The following is a 14684-nucleotide window of genomic DNA, read 5'->3' on the forward strand; positions in this document are numbered from 1 at the left end:
TACACTTATTTATCATAAAATTCATCATTATTATTATTTTATTCATTAAAAATATCTTAAAGAATTCGAAGGTATTGTTTCTAGATTCAATCGAAGGTTCCAATTTCAAATTCAACAAAATATACAAATTACTGTATGTTTCAAACTGGAATTAACATTCAGTTAAGTCTTAATTTAGATTCGAATCAAACTCAAATCTAATTATAATATTCGAGACATTTATTAAATCCAAATCTAAATCTGATCTAAATTTGAATTTCTAAATTGAAATTCAAATTGATAAAACTTTAGAAATTGAAATCAAAATTCAATAAGACATCAAATTGAAATATATACTTAGTTTGAATCCTGACTAATATTAAAACTCAAATTAAGTTTCAGTTAAGTTCAACTTAAACTCAGATTAAATCTGATAATAATTAAAACCTTGAGTCAGAATAAATTCTCAACTTGAAATTTATTCTGAATCTCAATTAATACTTGAATTATAATTAAGTTTTTAGCTTAATTTTGAATAATATTTTAGCCTTAAGTTCACTATTGTTTCTCGTAAAATATAAAAAAATTGCAGGTTTTACAGTATGTTTGCAAATATGCCAGTGGTAGTATTCATATTGGTAGACCCAAGAAGAATGACTGCCTTTGGTGACTGAAAGCGGTAAATTTTTTTGATTGCTATGCATCTAACATTGATACTTGTATGAACATTGACGATGGTAAGATGGTGGGAATAAAGAGTCATGATTATTATGTTTTCGTTAAACACTTACTGCTTGTAATTTGTGAATTTATCAACAAACAAAATTTTCATACTTTATTTGAGTTGGGCATACTCTTCAAAGAATTGTGTGCAAGGACTTTGAAAGTAGATGTCTTAACCACATGAGAGACGATATATATTTGATTTTATGTAAATTAAAAAATATATTCCCACCATCTTTCTTTGACATCATGGTGCATCTAGCAGTTTATTTACCTTGAGAGGCTAAACTTACAGGACCTGTACAATTTTGTTGGATGTATCCAAATGAACAATATCTTGGAAAACTTAAGTGTTTCATAAGGAACAAATCATATCTAAAAGGATCAATTGCAGAGACATATATATTAAATGAATAGTTGACTTTTTGTTCTATGTATCTATATGGAATTGAAACAAGACATAATCGTGAAGAGTATAACTATGATGGTTTGCTGGTTGAGAACCTTACATGCTTATCTATTTTCTCTCAACGAGTCTATGGGTTAGAAGCCTCCAAATTCGTACAACTGAATGATGTTTTTTTAGATAGGGCTTAATGGTATGTACTAGATGATTGCATGAAAATTTAGGATTACATTAGGTACATTTTTCCTTTATCTTCTTGAAGTGAGTAGCATATATAGTTTTGTTGTTTTCCATATCTTATCTATTTTAATGCAATGAACATAAAAAAAAGTTTGCAAGACAGCCCTGCTACAAATGTTGAACGTAAGCATCAAGAGAAGTTTGAAGCTTAGTTTAAGGTTCACATATGTTAGCCAAATGGATGAGAGGTTAGTCAATAAGTATATGCTCTTGTATATGGCCCTAATTGTGAGGTCTTCAAGTTCTCGGATTGTATCATGAATGAGAATAAGTTTCATACAAAGGATTGTGAAAAATATCATCATTGCCAAAACACTGGTGTTGTTGTTCCATGCAAGAATGATATATGTTCTGACAGATGTTTATGCTCTATTCTATATAAGAGGACATAGAATAATTATGTTCAAATGTGATTGGTTTGACACTCAGTCTCATATGGGAATGAGATACAATACTTATTTTATACGTGTGAATCTATCCCAGACATAGTATGATAATCAACCATTTATCTCATCATGTCAAGCTGCATAATGTTTTTACCTTCCCGATTCCAAATTGGGCAGCGATTGGCATATGGTGCAAAAAATATTTTCAAGACACACGTACGATGTTTCTGACGTAGTAAGTGAATACGAAGAAGAATTAACAGATGAGTACACCAAGGATGGTCATGATATTGAATTTGATGATGAAGATGATAATTCATTAAATATTCAATATGATGGTGAAGAGTCACCATTACATAGAGATGGCATCAATCTGATTGAAATACAGATTGACCCAATAGGCATCCATCATAAAGTGAAAATAAAGGAAGATTAGACTTACGATGACACATCTTTTGATGGTCCAGACAAAAAGCGTATATAGGTGATGATGCATGAAATGCACATCATTCTTATTCAAAATTCATGCATTTTCACATGTTTTAAAGGTTTAGAACCCATGCATTGATGTATTTAGATATAAAGAGGTCTCAACTCAAATTTTACTCAAATCAGAGTTAAAACAAGGAAAATATCATATTTTTAGGGTTTTGGATTAGATTTCGAGGTAGACTGGATCCAGTTCTGACCCAAGAGCTCTAATTTGGATCTTGAACTAGATCCAAACCCTAAATATCTATAAACCCACGTACCCAAAGTATTTTTCAATGATATTTTCTGAAACCCCCCTCTTTCTAACTCATTTTGATAGCAAGTTGCAAATACTAAGTAGTTTAGCAATTTTATTAAAACTAACTTTTTAATTAGGTAGTTCTTAGAATTAATCAATAATATAGAATATAAATAGTTAGAAAAAAATAGGCTGGGCATTTTTTGGATGCTCTAGAAAACTGTCTCTCTCTCTCTCTCTTCTCTCTTTCTTCTCTCTCTCCCTCTACCACACGCCCCTCCCTACGAGCGTGTGTAATATTTTCTTCCTCTTATTTCATCCATGTTTTTGTAATTCTTTGAAGTGCTATTAGTTTCTCTTTTGTAGGGATACACACAACGTGGAGCTTCGCCTCGGAGGTGTGTCGTCTACACCAATGGGGCTGGCCGTCTCTCTCCATATGGTCCTCATCTTCTTCTTCGAACCCTTGACAAACCGGCTTCCAAGTGGGTGTAGCAACTCAAGGAGAGGTTGCATCTCATTGAAGAACAAGTTGGGTGTGTTCTACAGGCTCCATTGACTGCTCTACCTCACCCCTCCCTTGTCGAATGACCCTAGAGGTTAGTCTTCTTCTTCCCCGTTCTTTTAGCATAGATCAATTCCCCTTTGTCGTGTTGAGTCATACCCAATATATTATTACTATTATTTTTTTTTACAGCAAACTACTATCTGTAATGTGTAATTTCAGTACCCTAAGATCAAGTCTGAGTCTTAGTTTAAGTGTTAGTTCACTGCATTTTTTTAGTTTTTGCCAAATTGAACAAAATCAACTAGACTTAATCTAGCCGATTTTGGTGCTATAGATGGTCTTAAGTCTGTCTTTTGCTGCATAGAACAATGGGTTAATTCAGTGTTTTAATGGTCTATAGTCACGTTAGTGGTGGTTTAAGGTAATTAGGAAATTCATTTTTGAGTGTTTCAATTTTGGCTTAATAGAAATCGTTTTTCTCTTTGTAATTATAGCCATCATTTTTTTAGTGTGTTTTGTGTTGTCGTCTTCCACATAGGGTTTGGCAGCCATTACTGATCCAGACGTGGTCTTAAGTACTTTTAGTAAGTGTCATTAGGTTTAGGAAAGTCGTGTTTAGGGTCTAGGTTCAATGAATTTTAGTTTTGGTAAGTATTACCCATTAATTAGCTAATTTAGTTTTATTAATTTTTGTTTTGGTAAGGTTACACACATTCTTCAATTTAACATTGCCCATGCATTAGTTAATTAGGTCTTGCATAGTTTAGAGTATGTCATATTGCATGTAATTAATTTTCCAATTTCGAGATTTCAAGTAAAGGGCAATTTTGGTCTTTCAACTAAGTGGCGATTTTGGGTAAGTGAGTGGGGTTCCAAATTCATGAAACTCAATTGAGGAAAGTGTTGACCTCTCTTAAGAGTCCAGCCAAGAGAGAATCCTTCCCTCCTTTCAATTTAAGAAATAGATTTGAGTTTCAAATCTATTTCTAAAATCGCTTGGTATTTGCTTTGGGAAGTATCTGAATTTGGCAATCAAGATTTATAGCAATTCAAAAATTGTGTGGGCCCAATAGGGCTGGCGATTTTTGACTTTGGAGCAGCCTATTCCCTCCTTAAGGCAAGTATGTCAGGGGCCCCACCTCATGCCAAAGTAGCTAATTCATTTTATGCCTTTCCTTATTCAAGTATTTAGATTAATATAGTATCGCATATTCGCTAAGTTAGTAAGTTTGATTTAGGCATGTAGCTTAGTGCATATCATTTCATATCCAATATTGGATATTAATTCATTGCATTTTAACATTTAGTTAGTTCTAAGTGGGGTCCACCTAGGGAGGCATGAGCCTCTATGTCAAAGTCAAACCCATAACCTTCCCCTTTAGACCCTAATTAGATTAACTAACCCTAGTTAGGTTTAAGTTAGTTTTTAACTTTAATTTAAAGTTAGTTTTAAATTCAATTCTCTTTTTTGAGTTAAGTAGTTAGCTTATATTAAGTTATTGCATTAGATTAGTCAATTAGAATATTCTAACTCTTAATTGTATTTTAGTTGAATGTAGTTCAGTTATGATGTGTAATTTAGATTTAATTTAGAATTAAGTTGTTTAAGTTCTTGTTATGTTTGTGTAATTAGTTTAATTGATTTCATTTACTGATTTTTAGTTAGTCTTAGGTATGCATGGCTGTTATTGCATGTATATTAACTTAATAGTGCATGTATTGAATTAGTGGAAGTGAATAGTGCACTGAATTACAAAACCGAATTTTGCATAATTTTGCAGTTGTTATTTTATGTACATTTATTTCTGAGTTTTTCTAAAATTTTTGTTCTATTCTCTTCATTGTGTGTTAACTATCAACTGACCAAAAAACAACTCAATTGGAGTTGATTTGGTCTAATTTTTAAGCGTTTTTTAAAAATAGGTTTTTAGGGTTTTTAAATTTTGAGATAAACGATTTCCAGGATTTTATCAGATTTGAAATGCTTATATCCGAAACTTCTTGATGAATTTTTCAATTTTGTAAAATTTGACAGATTTTTGAATCTGTCAGAAATAGAACAGAAGAAATTTCATCAAATTCAGACTTTTTTGCCCCTTCAAACAATTTATTTTTGAAAACCTATCAAATTTAAATTTTGCACTATATCGAGGGCAAAACAATTATTTTGTTAAATAGTTAATTTTTGATAGTTTTTCTTATTTTTTTTCTATTTATTAGTTAGTATAATTACAGTAGTTAACCTAGTTAAAATTAATCTAATTAGTTAGTTTAATTAGATATTATCTTTTTAGTTTATTTTTAGTTTAATTGCTGTTTAGATTTGATAATTAATTTTAGAATTAGTGTTAGCGTAATTTTTAGAATTAATTATTGAATTGTTTACTGACTTTTATTTTCTATTTGTTTAGGTTGACAAGTTTAATACATGTCAAAAGGTGTATTCATATTGGTAGTGCAAATGCAGTTGTGGTGAAAAGATGAAAATGCCTCTGGCTATCTGTAGAAGACTTTAGCAACCAGATTAAGAGTTAATTTTTGTTTTTAGTTTATAATTTAATCATAGTTGTAGTGTTTTAATTAATTATAAATATTTATGATATTAATAGATTAAAATTCTTAGATTTAATTTGAGTATTCTCCCGTTCCCTAAGGATTCAACCCGTACTTGCCACATTCGTGGAAAGTTAGTTTTTATATTTTTGGTTGACGATTTTTCAAATCTTTTAGTGAAAAATATCTTTTTAAAATACTACTTCAGAAAGTTCAACCAATAGGCTCGTGGAGACATACTTTGATGAGGAGGAGGAAGATGCCATTGATTTAAGTGGAGACTCTGTTGATGATCCAAATTGATGGGGCATGTATACCTTCTCACAAAAACATGTTTCTTTCTCTTCATATACTTTGTATCTGATGTCTGCTATCATCTATATTCAGTTGCATGCTTTTTGATGTTTGTTTAATGTCTACATCTTGTGCTTTTGTTACTCTTGTTTTGGCTTTATTGTGGCTTATAGGACTTGATAGTGGTAAGTATCATGCCTTATTGTAGTAGTACCTATCTTTTCTATTTTAGCAAAGTGTATTGGCTCTCATCTCGTAGTTGTTTTGTTAAATGTTTCAGCCCGATTTCATTTTGGACATGAATCAATCAGAGGATAAGATAGTCTTGAATGTTCAGTTCACTTAAGCCTATTGTGAGATCCTCCATAATTACAACAATATCTATAAGGGATATGTGACTAAGGATGAAACCATAGCGAATGTTCCAAAGCATATTTCTAATGCGTGGTGGGAGGATATGTGCAACAAATTATTCAACAATCCAAAATGGATGGTAAACTAACTATTAGAAGATATATATAGTCGGTATATATATTTTATAATAATTGATCTTCATTTCATCCAGGCTAAGTGTGAAAGAAATAAATCCAATAGAACTTGATTGGAGGTCAGTCATACTAGTGGGGTAAAATCATGTGTGACATTAAAGAGAGAAGGTATAATAATTTGATTTCATAGGTGTATGATAGAAATTTGTTCATGTTAGAGAGATCGGTTCATTTCTATATAACTATAAATCAAAACTTAATTTTGCTCTCTCATGTTTAGAGAAATGCTTTAGGAGAAGAAATTGGGTTGATTGAGATGTATAGATCAACCCACACAAATGCTAATAATAACTTTTTGAGCAATACTGCATTCAATAATTATATAAGTAATTTAATCATTTCATAGTCTTGTATATGTAAATATGTGTTTTGACTATAACTAATTCAAGTATACGTTCATGTTGCAACATGAGATAACACAATTGCCATCGTATGACTCTAATATGAAAGATTTTGTGATACTTAAAGATATTTTTGGTACACGACCTGACTATATCATAGGCATGAGGAGTTGTGCCATACTTACCCAAACATCATCTTCTATCAATACGATAAATAATGCCCTTAGGCATGTGCTTGAATCAACTCAGAAAGAATTGGCGACCACCAAAGAGGAGTTCGGCACCACCAAAGAAAAGTTGGGCAACTTGAAGGGTACGATGGTTAATATGGAAGGTAGGCTGACACAATTTGAGGGAATGAAATCTAGGCTGACGCTGTTTGAGAGAATGAAAGCTAGGCTGGCGCATTTTGACAAAATTGTTGCAATGATTTTAGAGCAATCACGAAGTTCAAGCTAAAGGTATTATTAAAGAATTTCATCTTTGAATAATAACATGCTAGCGTTTTAGTATTTTTTCATACCAGCTAAAGGATATTATAATGCCAATAACTTTTCCTTTATGCATGTAACTTTACGTAGTTAGCTGCTAAGGTTTGTTCACTAAATATATAATTTTGTTTTCTATGTTCTATGATTGTTCACATTTCATTGAGATCCTCATGTTCAATTTTTTTTTATGCAAGTGTGGATTTGGATGATTTAGCTTTGACCTTATTTTTTCTTTGATAAAAATAAAATGAATGAAAAAAAGTTCATGATATATTTTAGTGTTTGATTGATGATTTGGGGTTTGTAATAATTGAAGTTTATTTTCTGTTTTTGCTATTTAGATTGAGTAAATATAAAATATTCTATTGAGCAAACATAAGATGTTTGTGTCTGAGGATATATTGCGCATTCTTATATCTTACTGATTATCGATGGAACTTCTTAATGTATATTATTAAAATTGTTATAATACTTGCTGTTATGGACTGTTTTCAATTATATATGATTGGTTATTTAAATTGAAAAATAATTTCTATAATAAGAGGAAATTTTAAAATTTGAATTGAAGTGTTCTGTAATAGCAGAGTTTGAAGTGTTATATTTTTCTATACTAATTAAAGTATTCTATAATAATTGATGCGTTCTATAATAATCGATGAGGAAAATTCACACGATTCTATGTGAAATTCTCAAGAATTATGTGAATTTTCATCAAACTATGTAGAAGTTCTATAAAAATTTGCATAATTCTATGTACATTTCCTTCTAATCGAGCAACTTTTTATCAAACTATACAGAATTTCTATGCCAATTCACACGATTCTATGCGATTTTTCTTTTAATTATGTAATTTTTCATCAAACTATGCTAAAGTTCTATGCATATTCGCACTATTTAATGCGATTTTCCTTGCAAATTTCTATCAAACTATACAGAAGTTCTATGCAAGTTTGCATGATTCCATGCGATTTTTCTTTTAATTGTGCGATTTTTCATCAAACTATACGAAAGTTCTATTCATATTCTCATGAATCCATGCAAAAACTGCGCCATTAAAAATATAATTTTTTAAAAAAATGAGATTTTTGCTGAGGATATTTATTGTCAACTATATCAATGTTACTAGCGACAATATTTATCATCGATTTTTTTATATATAACCGATAATATTTATCGTCGGCTATTTGAGCATATATGACTTTACAATATATATACAATAATAATTATCGTCGAGTTTAATCTATACCCGATAATATTTTTTTTTTTATCTTTTTAACATATATGTTTTTTAATATAAATACGATGGTAATTACCATCAACTTTAATAGGAAAATTGATAAATATCATAAGTGGTATTAAATTTATTCGATGATATTTATCATTGTATTTAATTATTATAACTGATGATATTTAACGTTGGTTGTTTAAACATATATGATTTTTCAATATCGCTACAACGATAATTATCGTTGACTTATAAAATATCACGGACTATATTTATCATCGGCTTAACTAAATATCATTGCTTTTAATTCTGATTACCGACAACATTTTAGAGCCAACGTTTAATACAGACCATATTATATTATCAAATTTATTTTTGGATTCATGATGATATATAAATATCGTCAAAAATAGTAATATAAATGACCGTACAGGGCCGACGACACGGGCGACCATATTTATCGTAGTTGATATTATTAACTATCATAAGTCATATATTGCCGATGATAAATATTGTCGTCCATGACATGTTTCCTTGTACAGTACTAATATTCTGATCTGGTCAGTGATCAAATGAAGTATGGGAGAACAAGTTGGCTGCATTATTCATTCTCTCTGTTTTTTTTTTGTGGAATTGAATGATTTTGGTTTGGGGTTTGAATCCGGCGACAGACGAGAGGAAGGTTTGGGGTTCTCTTCCTCCTCCTTTCTGTTTTTTTATCTTTTGTTGTTTTTTTGTTTTTGCAGACCCAGGGGTCGCCGAAAACCGGCGACCTTCTGCCGGAACTTTACCCCAAACACATATTCTTCTTCTCCGCGGTAAAGGGTGGTTGTTTCTTGACTACGTAAGCTGTAGATAATCTTCTCTTATTTACCTCAAGCACATATTCTTCTTCTCCGCGGTAACTTTATATCTTAAGGAAGTTGTCCTTAGATTATCACCACCTGAAGCTAGGAGCTTTATCGCAGGTTTGCGTTTAATGCTTTTTTTCCACTGTAACCGACTTGTGAAGGCCCTTATCTTGGCTTTATGTTTTGCTAAAAATTTGGAATATATGAAATATGAAATCATTTTAATCTTGTTTATTACGAGCAAGAAATGTTTATGTTTGTTGAATCCTATTCCCATAAAAAGGCCTGCATATGATCACATACACATGCTATATGTGGATCCTACATCTCCATTTGGGCACCAGCCAGGATGGAGTCTCTAGGAATTAATTATCCATCATACATTGCATTAGACCCGTTAGTTTCAGTTGAATCTGGTACCTGATGCTGTACAAAAACAGTAGGTGTATTCTACAAAATTGCTGTGTGTTTACAGGCATCCTTTGGTTTTCGTTTCCTGCTTTTCATTTTCTCAAATTCATTCCAATTATATATTTGATGATATCTAAAAAGTGGAGTACCTTCTGGACTTGCAAATTCTATGCTTTTCTACTAATGTATTTTCTGCTGAATCAGATATTTCAGCTCCAGCCTCTGTTATGTCACTTGTAGTTCCACCTTTCCCTTCTTCCTCCAATGGAATATTATCTGGAGATGGAAACAAACACCAAAGTTTGTTTCTTATTATTGGCATAGGTTCAGATATCCTGATCATTATTGTCATATCCATGCTAGTTATTTACACTTCCACACTCAATAAGGGGAAGAACCGCTAGCCACTCAAGGAATCTGGTATGTTTTCACATCTTTGGATTTTTTTGCACTTGAGAACGGTCTAACTAGTTCTATATCATGCGTTCTTGTTTTTGCAGTTTGTGTTGCACTTCTTTCTTTTCGATACCTTAGATTTGAAAACTTTATGCAAGGCAGGTTATAGAAATTGTGAAGGAGTCACTGTTATTTAAAGTTCATGTGTCATACTCATATATCTGAAATTAGGCATTTATGACATAATGCTGTGAAAATTGAGCCTGTTGGGATATATTGGAAGCTAGGAATCCTCCTCATCAAAAGAATGGATAAAAGAACTATGGAGTTACTCAGAAAGCCATGTCACCATGTGTTTCCCAAGGCTCCATATATTCAACATTTTTATCCTTGAGGAAGATAAGGGGATGTGAGCAAAAGAAAGACGCCAAGTTGGATGTCAATTATGCTCTCGGTGTGAGTAATTGATGTTTGAACTTCAAGAATACTTTGCTGTTAATTTACTGTGTAAACCAGGCATGATTTATGTTTTTGGTTAGATCATCAATCTTGGAGGTGTTGCTTGATCTGTTTTCAAATACATGAATATGTGAAAATTTTCTCTTCAAAGAAAGTTGGAGATATAAATTTCTTGAATGCATGAATTTTGATTCTTCACAACATCTGCTCTGTTATGAGCTTGTTCCTAATGGAAGCTTGGAATCCTGGCTCCATGGTATTGCTTGTAGTTGTAGCTCTTGAGATCAATTTTTACATTTAAATCTAGCATCATAACGATTGGATTGCTCTACTGATTATTCTATTAATTTTTTTTGCCGCTATAGGCCAATAAATATCTATATTTTTGCCATTATATGCCAATAACGGTGACTTAAAGTCGCCGCTATAGGCCAATAACGATGACTTAAGGTTGCCGCTATAGGCTAATAACGACAACTTAAAGTCGCCACTATAGGCCAACAACGTCGAATTAATTCTCGTTGTTATAAGATATAATGGAATTAATTCTCGTTGTTATCTCTATAATGGCGACTTAATTGTCGCAGTTGTAGTTTAGTCACCGTTATAGGGACACCGCTATTATAGGTTAAGTTGCCGCTATTGGGGTGTACCTTTTAACGATGACCTATAAATGCCCGCCGTTATTACTCAATAAAGGCCAAAACTAGACGACCACTTTTTGTCGCCATTGTAGACCTATAGCAGCGACAAAGAGAGCACTAGCGACGACAAAAATTGCTGCTATTGACCCATATTCTTGTAGTGCATATTTATTGAACTCTGCAGATAAGGAGTAGCTGCGATGGCGGGGTGCAAGGACGGCGAGACCAATGAACCAGACTCTGATCAAGGCCCAATAGTCTTAGGAAGTAGATTAAGACTTTAGAACTTTAAATATTTTGTGATGGTTAAACTTTATGTTTAAATTGCTTGTTTGTTTAATGGTGAGTGGTTTAGCGCAAGGAATATATCCTATGATAGTTATGATGTTTCGAATTCGGTCTCCTTAGATTGGAACCAGATTCTGAGTTGGGACATGGACCCAAGTCCAAGAGACTATGATCCAGTCCCATGTGTGTTCAAATTACTTGTGACTCGCCAAAGATTTGTAACCTGTTTTTTAAAAGAAAAGTTCTTCTGTTGTTTTCTACCAAAATATCTGGCTAAGGTAATTCCTTTCTTGATCTAGGTTCTATGGAGCTCCTCTTGGTTAGGAGCTCTTATGCGCAAGCTGTCTCTTTAGAACTTAGTTCAGTAAAACAATGCCTTTTGGATTTGTCTTTGGTAGTATTTTCATAAATTCGGTTACAAGGAGCTATTAAACGCTGGTGCTTGTGCAAGCTGACTCCTTAGAGCTTAATTTGGTTAAGGCAATGTCATACATAAAACCTCACATTAAAAAAAATGTGTTTAAATTTTGGGTTAAAATTCTAGGTCCTTACAAATAAAATATGAGACATCCTAATAACTCATCACACTTTCAAAATCAGAAAACTAGGGGCTTTGTTTTACTTATAATGTTGTCTATTCCCATATGTTTCTTCTCTTTGCTGACAGTGTAGTGCAGGAGCACAAGGGCTAAAGCAGTACAGACTCTTGAAGGTTAACATATTTTACATATTTCATAATGATGCTCAAAGTATTGGTTGCTTCTAAGGTGGCATTTCAGCATTGGATATCAAGGATACTACTTGTCAGAATTGTGTATGTGTGCTTGGTTGCAGTTTTTCAGTGATTGATAATAGGAGTTTGATATGCATGAACAAATTGTTTTCTGTTGTAAAATATAGAAGTTGTTGCCAATATTACTGCAAAACAAGCTTGCAGCAACCTTATGCTTCCAATGAATTTGCAATGGCAGGTTCTGCCTGGTGTGTCTGCATGATAGAAGGAGCTGCGACAGCTAGGTAGGATTATCTGTAGTGAGTCTATAGTAATTCCAGTTGCCACATTGGCTGGCTTTTTCGACTGTCATGCTGTCACTGTTTGAAACAACATTCCATTCATAATTGTTCGGAGGCACATTCGTGGATAGATGGCAATATGAAGTGTCAACCTAAAGCAGAGCATACGTCTTGAATAACATATCCTTGCGATTAGTAATCAGGTTGCTAATTGTAACAATTATAGTTATTTGTGTTTGTGCAATTGAAGCACAAAAGAGCAGCCGATGAAGGTAGGATGCAAGCAACGCATCTGACGGTTTACCAATCAGAGGTCACCTGCTTGATCACTTACCACCAGGATCAAATACTTTGAGTTGGTTTTCTGCATTCATCAATAACCAAGAATTTGATACGTCACTTCAGCCTTCACTTTGCTGGAGTTCTTCAAACTGAACTCCTTCATGTTGGGCAACAGTTCCTAACCCCAATGTCTCTAACATTCCTGATGGTAACCATAATTCATCAGCAACTCTAATCTGATACAACCCCCAATTATGCTCCAGCACTTGGTCATGTTCTGTTTCTTTATGATATAAGGATGTATCCGCAGGTCTGGGGTAAGGTATTGGCACTGTCTCTTGTTTGACTGTTGTCCTAATGCAAACGTGTTAGTCCACTGGTCCGCAACAACTTGTATATCATTGTCTTTACAGACTGCCATTACTTGGTGTAGATGTGGTGGTGTGAGCACAATGCATTGGTTGCTAGTTCTTCAGTGGCCAAGCTGAAACCAGGGTGCCCTGCCACCAGCTTTAGGTTTTGTTGTGGAAATATCATGCAGGTGTAGCATCATTGATTCTCTGCACACACACATACCCATTTATCCTGTGCAGTCCGATGCTTGTGTGGTTGTAGAGAGTTGTGCCCTGTTCAGAGGCTAAATTCAGCACTGTATATATTAATAGATTCATATTTATGTTTATAATTAAACACACAGATTATATATAAGCTATTATTTTATATATTTATTAGCATATGTCTATTTGAACATCTATTTATGTAAATACAAAATTTAAATGGATTTAAACATAAATATGAAATATTTAAATAAAAATATTTAAAAAAAAAAAAAAAAAGACTATTAGTGATGGCTCATGCCGTCACTATTGGTTAAGTGTTGTTTTTCCAAAGCAAAGACCTATAGCCCTCTTGTGACAGAAATAACTGTTGCTAGATATTTTATTTAGTGATGGTTTGACCTGTCACTAAACATTTAGTGACAGCTCTGGGGCTTTTAGTGAAAGATCCTGGGGTCTTTAGCACAGAAAATCTTGCCACTAAAACATTTAGTGACATCTTTGGGGCTTTTAGTGACAGATCTTGGGATCTTTAGCACAGAAAATTCTGTCACTAAAAGTCTATTTTGTTGTAGTGTATGTAAATGGGTTCTTCAGAAGATGAACAAAATAATTTCCCTATAAAGAACTCGCTCAGTATTTTTCACTCTTACAAACTCCGTGTACCATACTTTTATGTTTACCAGCTAGCAATACCAAAGTTGAATATATACTTTTTTTTTTATAACTGTGTTTTCTTGAGGATCCTCTCTATGAGTGAAAGCGATTTCTATATATCCACTAGAATCAGCAATATATCAGAACATGAATCAACTCAAATTGGCTTATAAGATACCTTGACATCTTAACCATCGACCCTATCCGAAGGAAAAAAAATGAGATGTGACTAATGACCATTAAAATGAACAATCACGATTGTTGAATGTTATAAGAGTTTATGCAGTGTGGCTATTGAAAAAGAAGATTTCTAGAAGCTCAACATCAATCACTGAGGATCAATGTTGATACAATAGTCATGTTTGACTGTTAGATCAAAATGTGGAAGAAGATTGTTTGCATCTCTCTTAGCAGATCATTTGATCACATGGGTCAGAAATGGGCAATAATCAGCAAGATGGCATTATTTTATATTGACTATAATCTATTATATAAGCCCGATCTTTTGCTCCAAGGTATGAGTAATTTTACCTTTTAAGTGGTGCAAATTAATTAAAGATCACAATAATGACTGAATCATTTTACCTTAGAGATAGGGCATCTTTGCAGCATAGTAGGGGACCATTCACTGCCATCTTAAAGATAGCAAGAGATGCATTTGGAGTCAATAAGTGTTTGCTGTTGGTATTCTTCTTAACTTC

At 32.9% G+C, this 14684-nt stretch overlaps 1 long non-coding RNA gene across 1 annotated transcript; it reads left to right on the plus strand.

The window, feature by feature from the left end:
• Positions 1 to 10010: 10010 nt before the first annotated feature.
• Positions 10011 to 12552, plus strand: LOC149845807 (uncharacterized). Its single transcript, XR_016430475.1, has 2 exons — positions 10011 to 10106; positions 12141 to 12552. It is a non-coding gene; the product is annotated as an uncharacterized LOC149845807 (long non-coding RNA).
• The last annotated feature ends 2132 nt before the right edge of the window (positions 12553 to 14684 follow it).

Source organism: Nuphar pumila, chromosome 2 (genome assembly GCF_984573655.1).
Source record: "Nuphar pumila chromosome 2, dmNupPumi1.hap1.1, whole genome shotgun sequence".
NCBI lineage: Eukaryota > Viridiplantae > Streptophyta > Magnoliopsida > Nymphaeales > Nymphaeaceae > Nuphar > Nuphar pumila.